At 40.4% G+C, this 25,984-nt stretch overlaps 1 protein-coding gene across 3 annotated transcripts in view; it reads right to left on the bottom strand.

Annotated features, from left to right (window-relative positions):
• IL1RAP (interleukin 1 receptor accessory protein) overlaps positions 1 to 25,543 on the bottom strand; it is a 142,757-nt gene extending 117,214 nt beyond the window's left edge. The window contains exon 1 of one of the 3 annotated variants that reach the window (XM_008009525.3): positions 25,409 to 25,543. The gene's annotated coding sequence lies outside the window, so the exon portion shown is untranslated. The remainder of the gene's footprint in view (positions 1 to 25,408) is intronic. The other 2 variants (XM_008009522.3, XM_008009524.3) reach the window with 2 other exon arrangements.
• Positions 25,544 to 25,984: the final 441 nt, after the last annotated feature.

The raw sequence follows: 25,984 nt of genomic DNA, 5'->3' as shown, positions 1-25,984 counted from the left end.
GGTTATTTTTAAAATTTTATCCTTATTTTATTTTATTTATAATTATATTACTTATATATTTCATTTTATTTTTATTTTAAATTTATCCTTATTTATTTTATTTTATGTATTTACACACATTGTAATTTTATTAATTATACACAACATTTTGTGAAGGATCAGGAATATCACCAGAGTTATATGATACAGATGTTTTAAATATTGGAATGCGAGTAGAATAACTATGAAAACTGCAAAAGAAAAATGTAGAGATGAGAGGAGAAGGCAAAAGTGACACTAAGAAAAACAGGAATACCAGGGGAAGTGGAGAAGATGGAGATACTTGGAGAACAAATCTAAATGTAAGTCTGTTACAATCTGTATCACAAGATAGAAAAGCTTTTTTGAAATTATGCAGCTTTTCCTTGGCAAATTTTACAAAAGGAAATATAATAAACTAAAACAATGTTATTTTCCTAAGTTCAGATGCACCAAATTCTGATGCTGGACCTTACTCTGACCTTGTGATCAGGCTTCCAATTCTTGAACAAATATACAATTGTCACAGATAGACAGATATAGTCCTATTCATAAAATATTAATACAAAGTATTTCCCTATGCTTTAAATATAATCCCCTGAATAATGAACTCACCTGAGCTTCTGAAAGCTCTAATCCTCCACATCACTGTAACTTTTTCTCAAAGCGGTGAGAGGAGGAGACAGACTTGATAAGATGGTAAGTCTCTGTATTAGTCTATTCTCACTCTGCTAACAAAGACATATCCAAAACTGGTTAATTTTTAAAGGAAAGCGGTTTAATTAACTCACAGATCAGCATGGCTGGGGAGGCTTCAGGAGATTTACAATCATGGAGGAAGGGGAAGCAAACACGTCCTTCTCCACATGGTGGTAGGAAGGAGAAGTACTGAGCAAAACAGGGCAAAGCCCCTTATAAAGCCATCAGATCTCGTGAGAGCTCACTCGCTATCAAAAGAACAACATCATGGGGGTAACCGTCCCCATGATTCATTTACCTCCCACTGGGTCCTTCCCACAACACATGGGAATGATGGGAACTACAATTCAAGATGCGATTTAGGTGGGGATACAGCCAAACCATATCAGTCCCTTTGTACTAGGGTCTATAAAACCCAACCACAGCAATGATGGAAACCAGACAATCTGAAAGACATCTTGCTGACAAGAATCATGGAAATACCCTGTATTTCTTTATTTCCCTCAAACACCCCTCTTCATTGAAAATGCAAGCTTGTATTCAACAACACACAGTTAAGAGCTCCTGCGGTGTGCAAAGCACTCCACCCTGCCTTGCAGATGAATGCTGAAGACACAGTCTGTGATCACGAGACAGATTCTATCAGAACCCACTAACACAAAAGCAACCAAGTGAAGGCAAAGTTGGGTATCTGCTCTAAGACAGTGCTTCTCAAATGGTAGTATGCATAAGGAGAATCTGGAAAACTGGGTAAAACGGAGATTCACAGATTCCATAAGTTTAGGACAAGACTCAAGATTCTGCATTTCTAGTCCACCTGCAGAGGCTGCTATTGCTGCTGCTCCTTAGACCACACATTGAGAAGCAACAGTGTAAGGCACAAAGTGTAAACAAAGGGCGGCGAATGATAAGTGAGCAGTGATTCTTGCTAGCTGATAGTGGTAGGGAGGGTTCATGGGGAAGATCTTGCATCTCAACAGGAAGAGGAACAGAGGTGTGTGTTTGTGTGTGGGTAGGTGGGGGCCAGAAAGAATCACAGAGACAGTGGGGAGCAAAGAGAAGGGAAGAAAAGAGAAGGTATTCCAAAAAGCAAAAATAATTTGAGTAAAGTTCTCAAAGCAGAAAAGTACATGAGATATTTATAGGAAAACAAGAAATCTAGTAAGACTAGAGTATAACCTGCAGGTGAGTAGGCAAGGAATTACAGAAAACAGGCCTAGAACGATAGGCCATGGAGAAACCATACACATCTTATGTAGATTTAACCCTACATTTTGGAGGGCAGGGGGTATCTGATCACCAACAAGTTAGGCAAATTTCAGCTGTAAAAATTAATTCTGTAGAATAAAAGATCTTGAAATTCTAAAGTTATTCATATTCTACATTTTGATATGTATCACTAAATGCTCATTATTAGTCTTCAGTATAATTGCCTTTCTGTAAATCATAGCCATCTTCAAATGAATAACCTTCCTTCAAATGAGACTGTGTAAGATCAAAACAAAATATGGCCTGTTCCCACGCTCCTTAGAGTGTTCACCATTCAGCAACCTAAAATTAAGCAATGGCTTAGTGGAATCACAAATCATTTGTATTTACTGTCAAAAGCTGCTAAATTCCCGAAATATTTCATAATATAATATCCTGAAAAAGGAAACCACATGAGGCTATAAGAGTGCATAGGTTTTCGTACAACTGCCTGCATGTAAAGGAATAGATCTGAGTCAATGCTGTGTGGCAAGAAACAGAGAGGACTCACGAGATGCCCAAGAAACTCAAGCAGGTTGCCAAACCCTAACGGGCAAGTTCACTGCCTCCCTGCCAACATTATTAACAACAACAAAAAAAAAAAAAAAAAAAAAGAAGAGAAAAGGTATCTAAAGCATCTAATAAATTATCTATCACTTCTTGTTTCTGTGTCTGTCCAAATCAGTAAAATATTTAAATATCACATTACCGCTCTTTGAGACAGGCTACGAGTCTCGGTAAGAGGTTCCAAGTTAATTTTTTAAATAAGTAAATGTCTAAAAGTTAAAAAAAATCTATATTAGGTAGGAAGTGAAAACACTGTGCCCCCTTCTCCTCTCCCTTTGGCATTTATCTAGTCTCTCTCTTACTATAACCATATATAACCACTATATTCAGATGCTTCCATTTTTTCACATATAACTGGTTTTCTTTTTACAAAAATTGAATGTGTGTATATAAAAGATGCTTATTTTATTTAGTAATGTATCTTTCACATGTTTTCCAGATTAGTTTATGTAATCACATTTCTTTTTGTTTGTTTTTTAAATTATACTTTATTAGGAAAAGCATAGACCATGGTTGTCACCCTAATTCACACTTATATAGCATTGTGATCTATCATACATCATTTTTAATGGCTAAATGATTACATTGTCTAGCTTATGATAGTGTATTTAACCACGTCCCTATGGATGGCATTTTGATTATTTTCAAAACACTGCCATTTTCAACCACATTTAGGCTTATGGTAATTTTCTTCAGGATTAATTAAAAATCATTAGGGTTCCTAGCATCTACCTAAAAGATCACAGTAAAAATACGAAATGAGTCTACTGGCCAGTGAAAACATCCAAAGAGGAGAAAAGTGAGACCTACAAAATCAGAGGCATATGGTCATACCTCAACAGCTGGTAACTCAATTACTAGACAGTGTCAATTATCAAGTAAATACCAGTAGCCAACAACTAGACAAACCAGAGCTGCAAACGGTAACTAAGATGTATCAACTTAAAAAAAAATTTAAAAAGAATCAACTTTATTCATTGTACAGATCTTCAGATAACATCTTGGTCATCTGAGTCCTTATGGCTAAGCAGAGAAAAAGTCACAAACTTGCATGAAGGACAAATGGCTTTTACAAGTGGGCATGTTGATGGCAGGTGTAAAAGTTGAGCTACTAACACCTAAAAAGAAAAGAAACCCAAAAAGCAAAAACTAGCCATATGGAGGTCTGGGGCCATTTCATGTTAGAGTCTTATGTATTTCAGCACATTCTGGGAACATCATTTATGTACAGTGAAAAATAATTCATGTTCAAAATCACAGCCCCAAATTAATGAAAGTATAATTTCTCAGGATATTTGCTATATGATAGCAGTGTAGTATGGAATACACCTGAGAAAGACAATTTATCAAAACAGTTAAAACAAGATCCTTCATCATAGGAGACCTAAGGAAGACTTTGGGCCAACCACAGCACTAAACAGACAGAAAAACAAAAGCACAAAGGTAGCATGATTGATCCAACGTCAGTGGGTTTTTGGAAATAATCTGAGCTATTAAGCCAGGATACATGAATCTTATGCCACTGTGTGTGTGGCTACTCCACAATTACAAGATTGGTCATTACAAACTGAAACTTGAACTAGAAGACACTCATTGTTTAGCATTTTCAGAGAACTGAAGATTTACCTTAAGAAATATTGTGATCAGAAATGTGAATGTAAGTGGCCCTGCTGGGGAGCTGAGAGTGAGTTATAAGTCATAGTTAATTGTTGTTGTTGTTTTGAGGAGGTAGATCTTCTAAAACCCAAGAGAAAAAAATAGCATTAATTGTTGGCCAGGAATAGAGCTGTACAAACAAGAACTTACATTTAACACGTGGATAATGGGGAAACTAAGTCACACACATATGCAAAACTAGCAAATCTTCTTGCTTCTGTTTGGCTGACCACTAAATTCTATTGTTTTGAATCAACTAACTTTCAAAACGTAGCTTGATTGTTTCTCTAAGTGTTCATCATTGCGAAATAAACAGAGTAGGCAGTGTACTTGAAAGCACATTGCACAAGCAGGCAGGGGACTTGAGTTCAAGTTGCAGTGTACCTCCAGAACAAGGGCCTCAGGGTTGATATGTAAAGCGAGTAAACTGAATTTGAAAATCTTAAACTTCTTCATGACTATTATTCATGTTTCTAGTCACCTCTTAGCAAATAGAAAGTAGGCAAATATGGGAAATCCAAAATACTCTGCAATACACAGTACAGACTAAAATTCCTATATTTGGGACCTTTTTTGCAAAGGCTTTCTGAGACATATTTTAAATAGAGGACTCTGATTTTCCTAAGACCCACATTTCACTTTGCTGGATTTTTTTTTTTTTTAATTCTCTTACACTTTATCTTCCTATCCAGATGACATCTAGAAAATCAGAAAGGACCTCAGAAGTCAATAATGTTATTTGGGACACTATTTGGGAAGTAGAAGCCCAGGAAGGAGAGGTGACTTTCATGAGGTCAATAACTCACTAGTGGAAATATGAGAAGATGGCTTTTGATTGCCAGTTCAGGCCTGTCTACCAACTCTGAAAACTACTAAGAAATATAACTGCCCCCTAAAAATAACATACCATTTGTATCCAGGAAAAAGAGTCATGTCTGAACAGGCAGCGGTCCTATATCAAAAGAAGACAGCTACTTGGGCCCAGAAGCAATGCTCAGGCTGCAAAAGGAGCTGAAGTTGCCGTTCTTTTCCCATGACTTTGTGAAGATTTATGGTGTACATGGGAAATCTTGGCCCAACGTCCTATAGGCAGCACTGGATCGGATCTCTGAGGACTCCTTACAGCTATGAAGTTCTTAACATCTTTATTTCCTGGGAACAGCTGGACTGACCTGACTTAAAATATCTGGTGAATTTCTGAAGTTTTTCTATAAGGCATGAAACTTCATAGTTTGAAATATCCAAACAAGATAGATTTGAGCAAAGCATACTGAGCTGTAATATTACATTAACCAAAAAAAAAAAAAAAAAAAAAAATGAAGTGGGTAGGAGATTATGGAAATCTCTGTAAACCCTGAGGGGAAAGATCATCTTATTTAATTGAAAAACACTGTCCATTCTCAGTTGCAGCACTGATCAGTAGAACCCACTGCCAGTTTTTGTATCTTTCTTTTTATTCTTTCAAATCAAAGCTGTTCATCAGCGGCTGGAGACTTCCTATCATTGCAACACTCTTTCCTTCAAGAACCAGGGAACTGTCTCAATCCTGACATTAAATCAAAGGATTATCATATTTGACTAGCAGAGCTTTCAGAGGAGTCATAAGCCAATTAAAAGAAAAGAAAAAAATAGGAAAAAAAAAAAAAAAAAAAGGAGTGTTTCACTCCTGACATCCTGGCCTGCAAGCGGCTTTCCTTTGAAATGGCAAGAAGAAACGACTCTCAAAGACGCTTTCTCATATGCTGCCAACTGCAAAGGGAGTATTTTTCAGGGGATGCTTGTCTGGTCTGACTCGGACTTGTTTCAGGGTGTGTCATCATTCCTCTAAGAGGTTTGGCCTGGGCAAGACTGCATTCATTAGGAATTATTTCAAAAATCCAGAGCTGGCAGCTAGTGGGAGGTTTTTCTACACGGATGTGCACCTCCCACGTGCTCTGGTCACAGACACGACTGGGCTGGTAAGAGGGCCTGACGGAACCGTGCCAGGCCCAGACACAAGTCTTCCATTCTGACACGGAGTGCTGCCAAGCGGGAAGGAACCACATCCTTCCTCATCCTAAGTCCCCTTCTTAAATCGAGTAGTTGTTCGGACAGGGGAAGCACAGGGGGGAGGGAGGAGGAGACATCACTAGTTGGTGTTAATTATAACAAGGGGAAACCTTTATTCCCAATATAAAGTTTCTAAGTGAATTCAAGACAGAATCTCAAGGCCGGAAAGGCCTTTAAATGTCATTTTGATTCAAACTCCTTTTTCCAATATTCAAATCTCCCTGGGACATCCTTGCCAAGTAGATGTCTAGGCCCCCTTTTAATATCTCTAGTGATGGGGAACTCATTACTAATTTAGTTTTCATACGGTCCTAATTGTAATAAATGTCTCTTTATGTTGAGCTGGACCCAAATCCCTTGTCACGTCAACCTGCTTATCCTGGTTGAGGTCTTTCGAGCCATGTTGGGCCTGTGCTTCCCTCTTTCTCAGACACCTATGGACATTCAGTACAGCGGTCCCAGTATTTCAAAGCAGCATTTCCACAACTTCGTGGAACTCACTTTCAAAACTAGGAGACCAGGGCGTTTCGAAAGTATTAGTTCCCCTATGCCCCTCTCCAACCCTCAAAGTGAGGAAAACATACTGAGGAAATGAGAATGTCATTAACACAGAAGGAACTATCATGGATTGATTAAGGCATCTCCCACGTGCCCCAGCCGAAAAAGGAAATTGAAAAAGGAAGAAACAAGAGGCCAGAAACGCAAATGGGCTGGCTCAGTCCAAGCTGAGCTTCTAGGGAATTGTCAGACACATCAGAGTAGTAACTAAACACCTGTTACCAGATGTTCAGCTGTAAGTGTAAGCAAGCTGGATAGGAGCCATGGGATACACGGCACGCCTCAGCGCATGGAGGCAAAGCACACGATTTCATCGTGAGCTTTAGAGTCATGTAGACCTGGGCTCACGTCCTTCCCCACAGCTGTACAAGCTACTTAACCACATTGAGTCTCAATTTCCTTATTGGTGGACAGGGTCAGTAAAGCACCTCACATGGAATTAGATAAGATTATTATCCCAGTACTTTGGGAGGCCCAGGCGGGCGGATCACAAAGTCAGGAAATCGAGACCACCCTGGCTAACACGGTGAAACCCTGTCTCTATTAAAAATTCAAAAAATTAGCCAGGCGTGGTGGCGGGTGCCTGTAGTCCCAGCTACTCGGGAGGCTGAGGCAGGAGAATGGCGTGAACCCGGGAGGCAGAGCTTGCAGTGAGCTGAGATCCGCCACTGCACTCCAGCCTGGGCCACAGAGTGAGACTCCGTATCAAGAAAAAAAAAAAAAAGAAAGAAAGATGATATGAGGTAATTTTGTAAAGCACCTGGCACACAGTAAGCACTTCAATTTGTTAGCTATTATCCTTTTTCCCCTTATTACTAGAAGACTTGGCTTTGACTCTCCCAAACTTTCCCTACATACTGTACCAAATATTAGGAACCCACATATCTGGTCGAGAGCAATGAGGTCAAAATTCATGCCTGAGAACCAAGGCAAGAGAAGCAGCATGATACCAGAGATTGCACTATGCCAGAACTAGAAAGCCAGCTACAGATAGGTTTGGCTGACTTTATAAACACAGCATATTCCTCTAAGACCTTTCTGCAAAGCCAGAGGTTTAGCCTTTTTGGCCCCAGCAATCTAGTATTCTTTGAGAACGATTACACGTACTCCATTTAATAACAGTTGCGAAAGCTTGATTTCTATATGCCTCCTCCTGTTCCCCTAAGTCCATGTCTCAATATCACTGACCACAAAATTCCCCACAGCAAGAAGCTGGGGTAGTCACCCGATTTGATGTGCCCTAGGGATCTCTTTAGGGGGGAAAAGCCTGCAAAACCCTGCAAGGGTGCATTGAATGGAGGATATATTATGGTTTCCTAATTCACTTGCTGCTGGCTGTTGAAATCTTAGGTGATACAGCACTGACTGTAAGTGTGCGTTTTAAATAAGTCAAGACAAGTGAGTAAGTTCAGCTGTGTCTTGACAAGTAGGAAGCCAAGAGATATGGTTGGTTTTTAAACATTCAGGAGTATGTGCCGGGAAGTGCTGACGGGGAAGACTCATGGAATGACCTAATTCAAAGATGTGCAGATTTCCTGAGGGTGTTAAGGTATCCACTCAGGTATGCTTTTGTAAAGAACCCTTTCCCCTTTACCCTATGTTTGGTGTTCTGTGCTTTGATAAAAGGCAGTAAAAATACTTCAGGAAAGTGAGGAAAAAGAACAGCTGAAATTAGAACACCTGGGTTACAAAAAGCCTGTTCTTTGGGTAGAAAGAGATCTTTAAGATGAGAATGTCCAAAAACGATGGATGGATTTTTTAAAAGTATTATTATTATTATTATTATTATTATTATTATGAGACAGGTCCTTGCTCTGTTACTCAGGCTAGAGTACAGTGGCACAGTCCAGACTCATTGTAACCTCAAACTCCCAGGCTCAAGGGACCCTCCCACCTCAGTTCCCCAAAGTGCTAAGATCACAGGTGTGAGCCACAGCGCCCAGCCATGAATGGATTTAGAACATGGACACAGCGTGAACAAAGATATGTCCCAAGATTACCAGGCAGCAGTGCACAGAGTGAAATGGGAAGGTGAGCAATAGCATGGTGCCCTTTGAATACACAGAACACCAAAGAGCTCTTGAATCATCAGGGGCTAAGTGGCCACTTGATGGTCATCACCACCTCTGAGCTTCAGTTTTTTCACTTGTAATAATTCAGATAAAACTGACCTTGCAGAGCGGTTATCAAATCAAATGAGATAATGAACACGTAAGTGGTTTGTAAATTGTTGGGCATTTGGATACACATAAGGGAATACTGTTGCTACCACTCAGTAAAGCCCCAAAGTCTTAATTTACTACGTAATAAGTATTTGTGTTTTTATAGGATCTCTCCTCTCAAAATGATACTGACATGATTGCATAAGCCAATTTCATTGAAGCCGATGTTCTAATTGCATGTACGCTTCTCCTTGTTCTTCACCTACTAGAAGCAAACTTACCACGGAGTTTTTAAGAAGAGTCATCTAGGCATTCCATAAGAGCATTAGAGTTGACAATAGCAGCCATAGGTGAAATCACGTTGGCTTGCAATGTACACTAGCATTTTTAATTCCCAGAATGGTCCAGAACATGTTATGATGACTCTGGGTCACCTCCTTAAGTGAGAACAGAAGAAAGTCCTGGGAATGCAAATTTTCCACCTTCATGATTATAAGAGAATCCTCATTAATTGCCCCACTTATTCCCTCTCTAAGCGTTGACACCCAATGCGAGATCTAAAATACGGATCTGATAATGCCCCTCCCTTACTCAAGAATATTCAGTGTGTCTCCGTGTCTTATAGGATTAAGTTTGCATTTCTTAACAGAGCATTCAATGTCCTCAAGAAACAGTGCCTCCTTGCATTCAATGACGATGTATTCACACATCATCTCCCGGTCAAACTGGGCTCTCTCCAGGGAAGGTTCCTGTTTCCTTCCTTCACTTTATGTTTTCATTATCTTCCCTTTTCTCTAAGACAAAAGTCACTTCTGTTTTTTAACTGTGCCAAAACAGTTAAACTGGAATGATGTTTCCTAGAATTCCTTACTCTCTATGGTTCCAAGTTAGGGCTGCCCATAGAGAACTTCATTCAGAGGGTCTGTCTAGGCCTCTAGGTAGTACTGCAGCTCACACATGTTGCTGATCACTGACTCACCTCCTAGATGGGGCAGCAGCCATGCCCACTGCTCTTTCTTTTTCTTTCTTTTTTTTTTTTTTTTGAGTCAGAGTCTCACTCTGTCGCCCAGGCTGGAGTGCAATGGTGCTGCGATCTTCGGCTCACTGCAGCCTCCACCTCCCGGGTTCAAGTGATTCTCCTGCCTCAGTCTCCCAAGGAGCTGGGACTACAGGCCCCCGCCACCACGCCCAGCTAATTGTTGTATTTTTAGTAGAGATGGGGTTTCACCATGTTGACCAGGTGGTCTTAATCTCTTGACCTTGTGATCTGCCCACCTCGGCCTCCCAAAGTGCTGGGATTACAGGCGTGAGCCACCATGCCCAGCCATTTTTGTATTTTTAGTAGAGAAGAGGTTTCACCATGTTGGCCAAGCTGGTCTCTTGACCAGGCTGGTCTCGAACTACTGACCTCATGATCTGCCCGCCTCAGCCCTCCCAAAGTGCCGGGATTACAGGCATGAGCCACTGCGCCTGGCTGCCCACTGCTCTTTCAATTCCTGCTAGATCTTCCCTTTAAACTCCTCCAAGTCTGAAGCCAGGCAGATGTGAAATTCCATGGCTAATGGCACCAGTCTCTTCGGCAGAACACCTATATCATCAAACTAGAGACTCAGGGGCTCCAATCCATCCTCTTCCATGTCACATCCAGATTTCACTTCTGACTGTCTGCCTACCACAGGCAGAGGCAACAGACTTCAACAGGCTTCCTAACCAGTGCCTTCTGAGGATTTCTTAACTGTTCTCTGATCTCCCAAATATCCTACCCTAGGCCTTCAGTTGCCCAGTTTCTCCCACAATTGTAACTCTCTCTGATAAATCGCACAATCCATATCATTCACTTACCCCGATCAGACCATAACTGATTTACCGCTTCTCCTCACCAATCTCTCTATGTCCGACCTGCCCATCACTTCAATATCCACTTTAAATACAACTTCCTTCTAAAGCCCTTCCTGAGTGACACAATTGTCTTTCCTTTGAAATACCAAAATGTTTTATTACCTTATATATCTTTTCAAAAGACATTATGTATTCTCATACTATTTGAAATACTGTATAAATTGTATTATGAACCACTGTGTATGTTTTATCTTTCAGTTGTGTTCGTGTATTTGCTTTTTTAATTCTCTGTATCTCACCAGTGTCTTGCCTACAGAAGTTTCTCAGAAAATGCTTATTGTCCTAAAGAGTAAATGAATTATCCCTACCAAGACTCCCGTTTTATTAACACAGGCAACCGAAACCCAGTGTTACTATGTGTGGTATCACCTCACTTATAGGAAGACTGTTTCTATAGCGGCCATAACTTTTAACTTCCTTACCTTGGAAAAGAGTTTCTCTAGTCCACATTCAAAGCTATGTATTCTTATTATATACCCAGTCCAACAGATTCATTACTCAGCTCCCTAGTCTACAGTAAAGCAGAACTGTCAATTGTACAGGGAATGGAGAGCCAGATGTGCCGAAAGCAACAAGAACTAGCAGACAACCAGAGCGAGAAAGGCCAGCACATTTATGAAAATCAGACTACACAAATTTAACAGTATATCAGTCAGGGACCATTTAGTATACGAGTAAATGATCTCACCTCAGTAAATTCCACAGGAATTACAGTCCACTCCAATTAGCTGTCCTGTATAACAAAGATTAAGTAATGCTCCATATTTTAGAATAATCTCCTTCTGAAATGATTCTTAAAGCAAAAATTTAAGAAGAAAGGTATATATTGAAACTTGCCATTTAAAAAAATCCTGCAGCAATTCCCATTCTCAGAGAGAGAAAGATGAAAAGGGAGACGCATTTATTTTCTCATGTATTCATTCAGCAAATATACAGTGAGTGTCAATTATGAATCAGGCACCATTCTCGTGTGTGTGTGTATGTGTGTGTAGACCTTTCCTTAAAACAATTTATCAAATAGTGTCAGGAACATCGAAACATCGGAACTTCACTTGGAAAATGTAGAAGGATAAAAGTTACACCTTTTAAACATGCCATAAGAAGAACAAAAGCAAAAAAAAAAAAAAAGGAAATAAGCACCATATTGGGTCCCTACAAAGAAGCAAGCAAATGTAATCCACAAAATAGAACTCAGCTCATTGTCACCAGTTCCTTCCAGGTCAAAGTAAACTGTCAACTGGAATGAAGCTTCCTGCCTTCCACATACAACCTTTGCCTCATTTCTCTGCCAGACGTGGCTTCACTGCAGGTGAGGTCCCTGGAGGCTCCAAAGGTGTTGCAACCCTGCACCATTTGCTTTCAAAGAAAAATGTGGCAAAACACAAGACATATTTGATTTTATCACCACAGCCTCACGAAATACACACAGAGGCAAGCGTGTCAAGCATGTGTCTTTTTATTTTTATGTTTTAGTTGTAAATTTGGTTTACGACTCAAATTTAAAATTTGTATATGACTGCAGTAAAGATTGAATGAGATAGTGAAACTAAAACACTCAGCACAGCTCCTGGCACACAAGAGGTGCAGGATCAATATTAGGTCCTACACCTCCAGCAAGTTCTGTAAATTAACCTCATTAAGTGTTATCTGGGGCAAAACTTTGTCTTCTGCTGTTCTTCCCTTGTCACCCAAAATGCTCTGGGATCATCACTGGAATACAAAGTAGCTTTCCAGCAAGGTAGATCCAGGCTGGGGAGATAGACAGGCAAGGTTGGAAGTGCTGCCTGTAGCTATGTCAGATGTATGAAGGAAAAAGGGTGGTCACACAGCACCTTTTGCTCTCATGTTGTTCTCCAGAACTGGCCTTCCTTCCTATAAGAGGGCCCTTCAGAATCCACACTGCATACCCTGCTGAGGGCAGGGTGCCAGAATGAGCCCTGGAACAAAATTAACATCACTGATTATATGATTGAATCTTTGGCTTTGATTTTTAAAAGAAAGTTAATAAAACAAGCGCAACTAAAAACCTGCCTGGTACCTAATTATAATCATGTTTAGGGAGGTTATTTTAGTTCAAAAAGTAATAAAAACAGTTCAGATAGACTTAGCTCTAATTATGTCCCAGGCACTGTGCTAAGTGCTTTACATGCATACTTCATGTAATCCTCACAACAGCCCTACGTTTGTGACAACAACATAGATGAAACAGGCTTAGAGATGTTAGTAATTTTACTGCATCACAGAGGTAGTGAGTACCTTCTGCCTGCCTAGGTTGTCTCAGTCTAAAACCCACGTTTTTATCACTATCTGCTAATGAAATGATACAACTTGAAAGAATAGGTCCTGGATTAATTCACTGATTCAATACACTTATCGAACTATTCCTTCATATAAGGTACCACAAAGTGAGTGGGACAAATAGAGGTGAATGAATTTGCAGGTTTACTGTTTACAATCAAAGGGCAGAATAGTATAATGATTAAGCTTGCTCAATTTCCAATATTGACTCTACCACTGATCAACTCTGTGACTCCAGGTCTCAGTTTTGTCTTGTGTAAAATGGTGATTATAACTTCACCTGCCACGTATGGTTATCCCGAGACTTCAAAAAGAAATTATTTATAGAAAATTTGAAATACAGTCTGGCATGTTATCAAGCTATTTTAAACTCATATTATGAAGAGGCATGTATGAGATTATATGTGCATGTGCCCAGTAAACACATGACGGAAGAGATGACCTGTAAGCTACTTCTTGAAGAGTTAAACTTGTAGAGTCAGAAAGAAGAAATTGATCTTGTATGGAATTAAATTTGCCTTTCACATGCTTACTCTTCACTACAACAGATTTCAGAAACTGGTAGCTGAAGTTTCATAAGGAAATAGCTCTAGATTCAATGTTTTTGGGAATTGATTACATAAAACACCTACACAAGAACTGTAAAATTTCCAGCTGAATTGAACTGAGCAATAGTGCATACATTTCCATCCATTACTTAATGCATTTGGAAATAAGAAAGGTGTCATTTGAGAAAAAGCAAAGCCACATATACATATACAGGTTTTCCCTATTTTAGCTGGGTTTTTGTTTTCCCCTTTGAAATGTTCTAATGGGAACGAGAGGCTACGAATAAAACATCAATGAAACCAAATTGTCTTTCTCATCTGTTCATAACAGCCTACAGGATGAAATCAGAGCAGTTGGTCTTCTCATCTTATAAATAAGGTCTTCCATTTTCCCTCACTCTCTTTTCAAGGCTCTAAATATCTTTGACCTGGTCATCATCCTGCTTCTGTCTTTTTAGTGACTTCCTGCTACACTTTGTGTAAAATCCTGACTCCTCACCATAGCCTGCAAGACCAGTCTGACCTAGCCCCTGCCTATCTTAGAACCTTATTTCCAGCTCTTCACTGCCTCTTACTTGGCCCACGACCTCAGTGACGACCTCAGGCCTATCCTGGATCTTTCTCAGGCTTTTGCTTAGTTCAAATGTCAGTTTCTTGGAGATCGCTTCTCTGACTACTCTACTCAAAAACTATCCCTCTTCTACGTCCCTCCAATGTTGGCTGCTGTTGTAATCTTAGCCTTTCATTTCTTGTATGTCTGTTGTCTCTTTACTCATATGTACATATTTTCGTCTTTCTCCCTATCGCTGTAGCAACCTAACAAGTAAACACTTCAACACCTCTGTTTCCTCAGGTAGCTTTGAAAACCTCCTAAATATACAGATAAATATATACTTATACTCATTTCTACATACACATATATACACGTACACATCCATATATATGTACATAGACATAAATTATTACTTCAAAATATATACTCAATACTTCAAATATACATACTTACACACGTACATATACATACGTATATGTGTGTGTGCGTATATATGTGTGTGTATCTGAGCATATATTTATGTCAAATTTTATTTCAATATTACATGTATAATTTACTGTCTTATCCAGTTCTATTTCTTTCTAGTTCTTGAGGACAAACAATCACACTAACATCTATCCATACACTTCTTTATTTATCTTTGCCTCCTTATTGGCCATTTGCTTTTGCTAGAAACTATTCTAGGCACTTGGGATACAGCAATGAGCAAATCAAGTGTCCCTGTCCTTGTGGACTTTATAATCTATTGGAGGTGAAATAAAAAATAAGAAATGAGGAAAGGATTGCCTATGCAATAAATAATGCTGGGGTAACTGGCTAGCCACATGAAGAAGATTGAAATCGAACCCCTTCCTTACACCATATATAAAAATTAACTCAAGACAGATTAAAGATTTAAAACCCTGGAAGACAACCTAGGCAATGCCATTCTGGACAGAGGAATGGGCAGAGATTTTTCATAATAAAGACACCAAAAGCAGTTGCAACAAAAGCAAATACTGACAAATGAGATCTAATTAAAGAGCTTGTGCACAACAAAAGAAATGATCAACAGAGCAAACAGAAAACCTACAGAATGGGAGAAAAATTTTGCAAACTATGCATCTGACAAAGGTCTAATATCCAGCATCTAAAAGGAACTTAAACAAATTTACAAGAAAAAACAACCCATTTAAAAAAAAAATGGGCAAAGGACATGAACAGATGCTTTTCAAAAGACATACATGAAACCAGCAAGCATATGAATAAAAGCCCAACATCACTAATCATTAGAGAAATGCAAATCAAAACTACAATGAGATACCATCACACACCAGTCAGAATGGCTACTATTAAAAAGCAAAAAATAACAGATGCTGGCCAGGTTGCAGAGAAAAAGGATCACTATTGGTGGGAGTGCAAATTAGTTCAACCATTGTGGAAGACAATGTGACAATTCCTCAGAGAACTAAAAAGAGAAATACCGCTCAACCTAGCAATCTCATTACTGGGTATACACCCAAAGGAATATAAATTATTCTATTATAAAGACACATGCATGTGTATGTTCACTGAGCACTATTCACAATAGCAAAGACATGGAATCAACCTAAATGTCCGTCAGTGGTAGACTGGATAAAGAAAATATGGTACATACACACCATGGAATACTATGTAGCCACAAAAAGGAATGAGATTATGTCCTTTATAGAAACCTGGAGAGAGCCAGAGACCATTATCCTTAGCAAACTAACACGGGAACAGAAAACCTAATCCTGCATGTTCTCACTTAGAATTGGGCGCTAAATGAGAACACATGAACACATAAAGGAAAACAACACCCACTGGGGCCCACTGGAGGGTGGTAGGTGGGAGGAGGGAGAGAATCAGGAAAAATTACTAACAGGTACTGGGCTTAATACCTGGGCGATGAAATAATCTGTACAACAAATCCCCACGGTACACGGTTACCTATGTAACAAACCTGCACATGTACCCCTGAACTTAAAATAAAAGTTAAATTTTAAAAATCGACTAAATAATGAAATAGTATGTGTACGCTCAGAAGGTAACAAATGCCACAGAATAAAGGAAAAACAAAAGTATGGTAAGAGAGATCAGGATTTCAGAGAGCAAGCAGCCCTATTCTTGCTTCCCCTACCCCAAACCATGCAAATTCAAGCAATCCAAGTAGCCTTCCCTGAGAAGATAGTGAACAAAGACTTTAAGCAAATGAAAGAGTTAGCCATGTCGCTATCTAGGACATTCAGTCAGAGAAGAAATAAAATACAAGTTAAACAAAGTCATGAAAGGTATTTCAAAGACTGACTTCTACAGTAAAACTGTATTTTAGGCATTTCATATATATTAAATTACTTCTCCCCACAACTCAATGAATAACATAGAAACGTTAAATAACTTCATTAGGTTTACACTGAGGGAGCAGAATTTGAACCCAAATTCAAACCCCCACAATATCCTGCCTCTCAGTATTGAAAATTCTAATCCAGTGATTCTTAGATTTCAGTGCAGAAATCCTAGATATCCGCTGATTTCAGAAGCTATCCACATGATTCTGATGTAAAGGATCCATGCACTGCAATTTATCACTGGTCTAATTCCTCCCACACATGAAAGATTCTGAGATATTTTAAGGTAAATATTACATTCATTTCCTATCCTTTGCCATCCCAATTGTTTGCCAAATTGTGGCACATTCTCTTAGACCAGCTGGGGCATCTACTTGATATACTCCCCCTCTCCATCTGAGATTCATCAAATGAGAGAGGCTTTGGGTAAACAGCAGCGCTGAAAGAAGAGGAAGGAACGAATATTTACTGAGTGCCTTCTAGGTGCCAGCTATTAAGAGCTAGGGACTTAATATATTTTATCGTACTTGAACCTTACTGATAAATAGAGAGAGAGAGAGAGAGAGAGAGAGAGAGAGAGAGAGAGATAATAGGAAGGAAGGAAGAGAAAAGAAGAAGAATAGAGGAAGGGAGGGAGGGAGGGAGGAAGGAAGGAAGCAAGGAAGGAAGGAAGGAAGGAAGGAAGGAAGGAAGGAAGGAAGGAAGGAAGGAAGGAAGGAAGGAAGGAAGGAAGGAAGGAAGGAAGGACATGTTTATTACCATTTTACAGTGAGAAAACTAAGTCTGGACAGGCTAAGCATGCAGTATCTAGAATTCAAACCCAGCCCTGATTCTGAAGCCAGCCTACTTCTTACTATCTACTCTCTCCATTCAATCTGCTGCCCCCACCACTGTCTCACTCTGTAATTGGGAAACTGAAGTATAATCTTCCAGAAAAGTGCTATTTAGTGTGTATTACCATTCTCAAGTCTCCATCATTTCTATAAACAGAAAGAACTCACATTTTAATGAGAGTGAAGCTTCTTCTGTGGGCACTAAAAGCTCAAAAGAAGAAAGCAGAAAATGTGTACTCATAATGCTAGAATCCAAATTAAAGCAAAACATTTTATCCTTTATTTTGTTGTAGAAAACTATGGAGATTAATGGTGATACAAAACTTGCTTTTTTTTTTTTAAAGAAAGGTTCTATTTTCATTTCCCAAATATTAAATGCCCATGTGCCTAACCGAGTCATCTACTTTTTCTTCCCATCCCCAAACCTGGGTCCTGAAGGGGATGGGGCAGACGGGGAATGGTCTGTAGGTCAGAGTAATGTGGTAGAATCATATCCTTAAGGACATAAAGGGGTCTTTATGGAACTGACTCTCAGTGCAGTACTCAGTTGTAATTCTCACTAAGGCCAATGAGATACCACCTAAGACATTGTTCTACAGTGAGAGATTTATAAAACAGTCTACCTTAGACATAATATTTTCCAAATTCCTCATTTTCAGGGTGAAAGCAAGGAGTCTGGAGAAGGAAAAGCAACTAACCAGGACCACGGTTGATTGAGGAAAAAAATATATATAATCCTGGAATTAGAAAACTAAGGTCCAAGTCCTGGGTCTGCTATTTACTAGCTGCTTGGCCATAGTAAATATGTAGCCCCTTTGAGACCCAGGATGTAAAACGTTAGCAACACCTGCCCTGATTACCTCAGAATTATTGTAAAAAGCAAAATGTTATATGTGTATACATTTGTATATACAATAACAAGCATGTTGAAGACTTAAAGTTCTATATAAACAAAAACTGTATTATTTAAACCTGGTCCTTTCTTTTTCTAACTTAGTATCCATCTGGGCATGCAATGGAACCATTCTCATTGCTGTTGTTAATTGTAATAGAGGTTAAAATCCCTATGCACAAGGCTGTTAACAAATGTCATGGCATATGATTGACACTTACCAAAAGCCTGACAAGATGGGTTTTATTATCCCCATTTTTACAGATCATAAAAATAAGGCAAAGAGAGACCAAATAATTCGGCCAAAGTCAAACCCAGACAGGTAAGTCTGACGTCAATGTCCACTATATTAAGCAAACACAATTTTAAGTTGCCAGAGCATCTAACCATACTGGCATTAATAAACTGCTATCAACGAAAGGAACATTTCCAGACATAATGCTTATAAAATGACTGCTTCTCGTTTCTGTTGCCATCAGCATTGATTGGCAGAGGAGGAAGCCAGTGTAATCATGAGGACTTTTATGCCAGAAAGGTAGAAATCACAAGCATCTGCTGGATATAAACTAGACATAAAAGGTTACCTGTTCTTATGTTCAACTGATGCCAATTATATCAAATAATAGTTGAACTGATGTAAATTCTTCAATGCTTTTAGAAATCTTGAGATCGAAGCTCGTTGCAGCTGCCCACTTCAATGGAAACTTCCTACTTTCTCTCTGGCAATTTATGTATGACACTTGACACGAGTCTTGCTGTCAATATATGCAGAAATGCACTTCAGCATCATCCTTCACTGTGTTTTCTGCAAAATGCCCTTTATGATTGGGACAGAAACGGGTTTTCCCATCATTGAGCTAGTAATGTCTAACCTTCTTGGAGCCTACGACTCCTTATCATTGTCTGATTTTGTGACCACAAAATTAAATGAAATTAAAACTACTAGTCTGTAGAGGCAAACTTCGACATAATTAATATTATTGATAAAGCATGAGAAATCCAGAAAGTCAACTTTGGACCTACTGACATAATATGAACCCATCATATCATTCAATTTTGCCCTTTTTACATATGAGTTACTATGCTAGGCACAGGGCAGAATAAACCATATTCTCAGCTGATATTTTAAGGTAAATATCACATTCATTTCCTATCCTTTACCATCCCAACTGTTTGCCAAACTGTGGCACATTCTCTTCGACCAGCTGGGGCATCTACTCAACATACTCCCCCTCTCCATCTGAGATTCATTAAATGAGTAATGATTTGGGTAAACAGCAGTGCTGGATGATGAGGAAGGAATGAACATTTACCAAGTCCCTTCTAGGTGCCAGCTAGTAAGAGCTAGGGGCTTAAAATGCTTTATCTTTCTTTAATTTCACTAATAAATAGAGCTAGATAGAAAGATGACTGACACACAGATTAGATAGATAGAGACATTTGTAAGTCTCTCAGCTGATGGCATGGCTTATTCTGCCCTGTGCCCAATGGAGATGAACAAAAACAAAGGCACAAATTACAAATTCCTGGACCACAGTTAAAAAAAAAAAATCACAATAGAGATAGAAGATGTTATATGCATTTAAAGGGGTTTTGTGAGCTGGAGAAAATCAAGAAAGGATTGGAGCAGTATGTTTGGAAAGGAAAGAGTAAAAGAAGAGGAGAAGACAGAAGCTGAGGTAGTGTGGTGTGAGAATACAGAGAGGGGGCATTCACAAATCTGGTTATATGAGTTCCCAGATTTCATGGTGTGGTATCTAGTAAATATGCTGTAGTGGACCAAAAGGATTTGCACTCAGGCACACACAGGTTCCAATCTTTACTAACTGGGAAAGGTTGGGCAAGTCTGTAAGTCTCTCTGAGCCTCAGTTCTTTCATTTGTAAAAGGCAAATAATAATATATATCTGAGAGTTATTTTTGTGTTTAAATGAAATCACAAAAATACATGTGCTGATGAAATGCTGACTTCTTTTGACCATCTTTGTTCAGAAAAATACATCTCCAGGGAATAAAACAATAAGAGCATTTTCTTTTTACTCCCCTTTCTCCATTTTAGCTTTAACTTTTGCAAATAGATGTGATTACAGAATCTCAAAGTTGAAAGGAATCTTAAAGATACACAATGCATTATAGCAAAAGAAATTTAGAGATCATCGAGTTGAGCTCTCCCACATTTTAGGTCCAAAGGTAAAGATATTTCTCAGTCACAGGCAAGGTAGTACCAGGATGAGGATGTAGGATGGTGGTTGGATAGGTCATTCGTTTTAGTCTAAGTCTTCAGTTCTAGTCCAGAGGTGGGACAACTGGAAGTTTTTCCTAACTCTAGAACAAAATGCATAGATGAGTCTCAGCATCACGTCTTGCTTTGTGCTGTTACATAGGCTGATATGGTTTGGGTCTGTGTCCCCACCCAAATCTCATCTTGTAGCTCCCTTAAGTCCCACATGGTGTGGGAGGGACCCAGTGGAAGATGATTGAATCATGTGGGGTAGGTCTGTCCTGTGCTATTCTCGTGATAGTGAATGGTTCTCACAAGATCGGATGGTTTTAAAAACAAGAGTTCCTCTGCACAAGTTCTCTTTTTTGGCCTGCTACCATCCACGTAAGATGTGACTTGCTCCTCCTTGCCTTCCGCCATGATTGTCAGGCCTCCCCAGCCATGTGGAACTATAAGGCCAGTGAACCTCTTTCTTTTACAAATTGCCCAGTCTTGGGTATATCTTTATCAGCAGCATGAATGCAGACTAATACATAGGCCATGCTACGTAACTCTATAAGCCCCAGTTTCCTAAAAAAAAAATACACAGGATTATTGTGAGGATTGAATGAGATGATATATTTAAGACACTCAGCACAAATAATCATGGAGACAAGTAAAGAGTGGCTGTTAAATTTTGATGATCATAATTTAACAGACTAATACATTGAGGGAGTTATTGGCAGAAGACAGAATCGTGTTTATTAAATGTTTTCTATGAATAAGATGCTGAAATAAATAGGGAGTTAAGCTTCTAAGCAGGCATCAGTGTCCCTATTTCCTAGCTGCAGAGCCAAAAGATCATCATAGAATAACTTGCCTCAGATTTCAGCCAGACTCTCAAAATCCACACTACCACAGCTGCTAGAGAGAGTTAGAATAAAGTCAGACCAAAGGGATGTCTCCTAACAACCCTATCAGTGTAAACCATCCATTCTAGTTTAAAAAAAAAAAAAAAAAAAGGCAGCAAATGAATGGCTAACCTGAATTTATCCACCAAAATATCACTTACCAAATGTTCTGTAACCTTCCCGTTCTTTGGTGTTTCTTCTTTTTTCTTTTCTTCTTCTTCTTTTTTTTTTCTACACAGAACAATTTCCAAAATGGGCAAAGAGCACAGTAGGTGGCTCTCTTTAATATTTCATGGGTAAGGCAATGGTGACTCACCAGATCCTACATCTGTGTCACCAGCAAAAGCCTGATGAAGTTGATCAACAAATGAAGCTGTGTATAGGCTGGAGATAATCTTTGTTTTTTTCTACGTCCTCTGATTTCCTCAAGCCACATTCTGCTTTCCTAACTGTGCCAGGTAAGATGATGTTAACTGCTTACCTATGGGAGCAAACATATGCTCCAAAATGCCAAAAGCAAAGAGCAAAAAGTTTCTTCTACAACTGCGTTTGCAAGCCTGTGTGCTTGCTACAAAGAGGAGGGATCTAACAGCCTACAAGAAGTCTCAGTAGATGAATAGCCCCACTGCTTGGGCCAGAAACAGATCCCTTCATCTTCCTACATGAGCCTGCAGCCATCACTTTCCACAAGGAGGAATGAAACTCCAACAAGCCATCAGCACCACCAGGAAGCAGTGGTCTCTTTCTGCAAATGCCACCTTTGCACACTGTTCTGTTTGCTCTACTCAGTACCCACAAAATTGTCAAAAAAAAAAAAGTTGAATAATGCTATGGACACTCATGACATTCATTGTTCAATCCTCTTCCCAGCCTTTGAACTAGCATGAGGATGGCAGAGGGAAGAAACCACTCACAACAGGAAGAAAAGAGCGACATAATTCTGTACTTTGTCTTCTTAGTTAGTACCCTTTCTCTTAGGAATCAAAGGTGTATTACATCAAACACAGGAGAGTAGGAAGGTTGTCTTAGAGACCATTGCTTTAAATACCCTTTTATGATAGTCGGCCCCACGAAACTCTACAGAACTGTGCTTAAGGATTGTTCTCTTAGCGAGGAAATACCCACTTTTCAACAAAAATGATATCCTGAAATAACCAGACAAATAAGGTCAACTTTATAACTGAAGTAAATTGTTAATATCTCATTGGCGAGGAAACAGAGTGTGATGGGAAATGCCCTAAACTAGATATGAAAAGGTGTGAACTGTATTCCCAGAGTTAAAACATATTAACACATGACCTCTAGCAACTTTTCATTTCTCTGAGTCTCATTCCAGATATGTTCTCAATAAATTGAGACTAGCTAAGAAGAGATATCATTTAATGAGCACCTATTCACTACATGTACTTGACACTATTCTATTGCATTTATTCTTTATACAGATTTTTAAGCTAAGCATTTTCTTTCCATTTTAGAACTGGATAAAACAGAAACTTTAAATGATTAAATAAACTGCTCAATATCACCCAACTACTCAGGCATGAGGGCTGGAATTTGAAATCAAGTAGGTCTGACCACAAAACCTGGGCTCCTTCCTCTATTAATATTCTTTCCATGTCCTCCCAGGGCTATTGAGAGTAACAAGGAGTATCACATATGCAGAATGCACTTTGGAAATTTTAAAGTTCTACACATATATATGGTTTCGGTAACAAGAAATAATCTATATAAAGATATGGGTATAACTGACCAACCTTTCTTTGAAGAATCAGAACCAAGGGGATTAGCTTTTAATTTCCCTTCCATCCTCATGATCTGACCTTATTTTGAACATTTTCCTTTTCCCCCACAAGGCCCCTGTCTCTCAGGCACACATTCAGATGTATCCCAGCCAGCTCACCCCAATGCATGTACACGGAACAAGCTGATGGAAGCAGGTGATCCCATCCTTTACTAATGCTTGGTGCGGGAAGTACCTAAGTGGGCACCACTGGGCTCTTATCTTCCATCAAGATGTATCACACCCCGTTCTCAAGCACTTATCAATACTGCATACAAATGCTATGGACTGTGAAGGAGGCAGCCAACTACAAATGCTGGACACTCAATTTAAGGAGTCATGGCAAAGCCAGTAGATAGTAGTAAATCATTGCATGAAGTCCATCAGAATAAAATCAATTGTCACGAGTAGGGTAAGGGTGGAGGAGGGAATCCATTTAATTGTAAAATACCAATAATACAGGAAGACTAGTGTGGGCATGCAAATGTCTGTGTGTTCCTGTTTAAGTAAGGCAAGTTTCTGTCCAGAAGGGTCTGCATTTAGCAGCATCTCTGTACAATTCAAAAGAAATACAAGAGAATTCAGTTGTTTTCTGATACTAGATGAAAAATGTAAGGTTGTTCGGCTGACCTAAGAGAGCAAGGATACAAGGCTTAGAACAATCTGTAACATAGCTGCAACTTCCAACTTTCTCTTCTCGTCTTTCTGCCTCTCATCCATTTCAAGACCCTCTTTGTCAATAAAGGATGTCTCAGATCAGGGCTGATGTTTGACCTAAAAACTAGTAGGAAATTCACATCACCGAGAAACATCAATTTTACATTTCGAGCTAAGCACCCATGACCCACATCACACATGGACAACATTCAGAAAATTCTTATCATAAAAGAGCTGCTCAAATTCAAAAGAAGAAAGTCACTACATTTACAGATTTTTTTTTTAAACTCTTCTCTAAGGTAGTATGAAATCACTACTAAATCACAGTGGGTTTCTGAAAACCCACTGTCTGCAAGGTTACTATGTAACAATATTTAAAATAGTTGCCATCAGTTTTGAAGCAACCAGATGCCAGGCCAGGCACTGTGCTAAACATGCTACTTGAATCATCCCATTTCATCCTCCCAACTACCCAAAGGGTTCATTGTGACCATTATAAATCTCCATTTTGCGGCTGAAAGGAAGAAAAAAAAGAAAAGAAAAACTCAATATCAGAAAGGTAGGATAACTTGCCCAGGTTCACACAGCTAATACATGGCAGAGCTAGAGTCAAAACCCAAGTCCTCTTTCCATCCAGTAGCTAAACCAGGGATCTGTACAGCAGAGCAGCAAAATGCTTCGCGTGGCGCCCTGGTTCACAATTTCACAACCAGAAGGTAGAAGGAAGACAGGCTGAGGGCTAGCTCTTAAAGGAAACAGCAGAAGTTTGCTTTTATGTTTGTGATTTTCTGTTTAACTCAGCTTCCTTGCTCCCTCCCAATATTTAGAAGAGGGAAGGGACTCTACGGTTCCATGAAGTCAGCTCTTCCCAAGTGAGGAGCACCCTGTACCCCATAGGGCCACTAGCTCCGCTTCCTCCAGGGCTGGGAAGAAACAGTACCATAGGAGGTCACTGGCGCCCGGGCCTCCCTCCTCCCTCCCAGTGCTCCTCCAGAAGCTGGGAGGACACCCTGGGCAGGGGCATCTTTCTGAGAAAGCAGGTCAGGGGAAGAGGGAGTGAGGCTGCAAGCAGCATTTTCCCAGGCTGTCACAGCTCTGGACTGAGAGCGACGTGATACCGAGCGAGCATGCTGGGACACACCGCTTCCTTCTAACCTCAGAGCTTCCAGCAGCGGTCTGGAGAAACCAAGGCGGAGATGGGGGCGGGGGGTGGTAGCGGGGAGGGGGCGGTGAGGAGGAAAACAAGGGTAGATCCCTCAAAGGGCTGAGGATGGGGGCGGCAACGAGCAGGCGTCCCACAACTGCGTTACTTAAATCCCTGCAAAGCAAAGATGGGTCTCTGAACGTCTGGGTTCGAATCCGGACTACAGTCCTGACTAGCAATATGACCTATCCCAGCCGCTGCCTCGTTCTGTGCCTCAGTTTCCTCCTCTGTAAAGTAGGAGGGTTTAACGATACGATCTCTAAGAATCCATCTGCCCTGAGATTCTGCGGCTCGGTGACTTCTGAGCCCTCACGGCGGCGCGAGACTCACCTTTCTTGGGAAGCTGAGCGGGCGCAGCAAAAGCAGCCGGGATGGGTGCAGTGTCGCCGGGCACTGCTTCTTTCCGCGCCTCCGGCCAAAGCGGACCCCGGAGACCTGGATTCCGGCAGTCTTCCCCAGTGAGCCTCTTACTTTCCGCCGCACTTTCTTTTCCCCCTTTGGGGCTCCTCCCCCGGAGCGGCGCGATTGGCCACGGCCTCACGGCTCAGGCTCCACCCGCCGCCTTGGCTCGCGATCCACCCGAGCTCTGGGCTTGCAGGAGCTGCGGCCGCTGGGCGGCGTCCTGGACGGTCCCGCCCGCCGCGAGGAGGAGCTGCGCCGCGCCCGCCTGCGGACGGATGCAAGGCTGCGCTCGGCCCCTTCGGCTCCCTGCCACCGCCTGTGCGGGCTTGAGCGCGCTGGGAAAGGAGAGGGTTGGTTAGTCCTGCAGCGCAGCTTGGCACGCTGCCAGGCGCTGTGGGAAGCTACGCCCCTCACTACACACCGAGGCGCACACATGTGCTCATTGCAAGATCGTGCTCTGGCAGTTGAGATCGGTGCCACCCTGCCCTTTCTTCCTGTCTCGAC

The sequence above is a fragment of the Chlorocebus sabaeus genome, chromosome 15, assembly GCF_047675955.1.
Source record: "Chlorocebus sabaeus isolate Y175 chromosome 15, mChlSab1.0.hap1, whole genome shotgun sequence".
NCBI lineage: Eukaryota > Metazoa > Chordata > Mammalia > Primates > Cercopithecidae > Chlorocebus > Chlorocebus sabaeus.
This window is presented reverse-complemented; position numbering and strand designations above follow the sequence as displayed.